This window comes from Pygoscelis adeliae, unplaced genomic scaffold, assembly GCF_000699105.1.
Source record: "Pygoscelis adeliae isolate BGI_AS28 unplaced genomic scaffold, ASM69910v1 Scaffold245, whole genome shotgun sequence".
NCBI lineage: Eukaryota > Metazoa > Chordata > Aves > Sphenisciformes > Spheniscidae > Pygoscelis > Pygoscelis adeliae.
In genome coordinates this window covers 973014-974674 of record NW_008824766.1, presented here as the reverse complement: position 1 = coordinate 974674, position 1661 = coordinate 973014, and the positions used below count along the sequence as shown (strand labels likewise).

Below are 1661 nucleotides of genomic sequence, written 5' to 3'. Positions count from 1 at the left end.
TTTCATGCTAAAGGCAGCTGCCGTGCCAGAGCAGAGTTCCTTACTCAGAGACACAAACCCAGCCAGAGAGGCTACGTAACTCTGCAAAGCTCTTTTGGCTCGTTCTTGGATAACATAACGGGGCTTGCTCCAAATGCCACAAGTAGGAGGTTGGTGCTTTTACTTAGATTACTCACATAACTTGATCTGCAAGCCGCTTTGCTATCTCTGTCAAAGAAAGAGCAAACCTGGCTCTTGAGAGCTGGCTCTGTTGGATAAATCTGGGACAATTTGGGATAATCTAGTTCCTGGTCCAAATTTCCTTCCCAATGAAGGCTACTAAAACCCAGGGCATTAGAGAGGTCCCAGGTGCTAGCCTAAACTGGGCGCTGCTCAGCTAAGCGAAAGGAGAGAGAAAAGTTGCCCAAATATTTACAAACCTTAAAATGGGAGAAAAGGAGAGAAGAAAGGATGCCATATGAAAGGACGGGTGACAATTTGCATCATCTCTTCTTTCATCTAACCCAGCTCTTCCCTCAGCTCAGGCCTGGGAGATGTATCTGATAACACATTTGCCCTTTCCCCCAAACACCCTCAGACCTCAGGGAGGCTCTCACTGCTGCTCAGTCTGCTGTAAGGCCGGCCCAGAGAGAAGAAAATCAGCAAACACGCTCAGAGAAGGTCCCAAGACCTTCCGGGAGAGGCAGCACGAGATGATCTCAAGGGATGTTGGCATCAAGGCTCTCCCCATCTGGGCAGATCCTTTTTCTTTTAATGATACTGGAGGATCTTACCTTAGGAGAGTATTTCTGGAGTTTTAATTCATGTTTTCTCACTCAAAATGGAAAACAGGAGGCTCTCAGAGCTGCTAAATAGATTCATATCTGAAAGGGCTCCTTAGAAAGTGTGGGGCTAATGATGCCTCTGCCCTACCAAGGAACTCCCTACTCCTACCACTCTCGCTACCACAGTCTCCCATTGTTTTTTTCCAGCTTGAGCAGAGATCAGATAAAAATCGGCATTGACTAATAAAAGAACAAAAATCTAGGTAAATATTTTTAACCCCAAAAAGTATTATTTTTTGGAAAAACTTGAAATGATTACCTGCATTATTCCAGCCAGGCTGGAACTGGTCCATTCTTGTGTGATATGACTCACTACACTAAATTTCTAAGACTTTTTTTGGAAAGCCAAGAAGCCCCTAAATGGGCAATTCAGGCCTCCAAACTGCAATGCCTCCCACCTCCCCGAGATGTCTGGGAGAGGCAGGGCATGAGCAAAAATGGTTTTAGAAAGCAATGCAGAAAATAGAAAACCTCTCAGCCAAGGTGGATAAAATCCAGCTCCATGGCCTGGTGAGGCTAAACACAACCCCATGACGGCTTCTCCCAGCTGCTGTCCCCAGGTCGCCCCAGCCAAGCAGAGCGAGCAGGTCCCCTGCACGGCCATGGCTCCGCCGGCATCCGCAGCACCCTGGCATGGCTGGCCAGGCACTCATTAACGATTTCTGGTGTTTTGGGGGCTGGGTTTCCTGCATGCCTCTCTCTGCTCGTCCACTAATTGGGCTTTCTCTCTCTGCTCTCCTCCTTCCCCTCTGCTTTCGGTGCAGCTGCAGATAGAGCCGACAACCAGACAGAGGGAAGAGCCGGCTCGGAGCAAGTGGCTGCGTGGGGCTGGGGCTG

At 48.8% G+C, this 1661-nt stretch overlaps 1 protein-coding gene across 1 annotated transcript in view; it reads left to right on the top strand.

Moving 5' to 3' along the window:
• The window catches only part of MASP1 (mannan-binding lectin serine peptidase 1 (C4/C2 activating component of Ra-reactive factor)), a 25405-nt gene that overhangs the window by 14139 nt on the left and 9605 nt on the right, over nucleotides 1–1661 (top strand). The gene's annotated exons all lie outside the window — the stretch shown is intronic.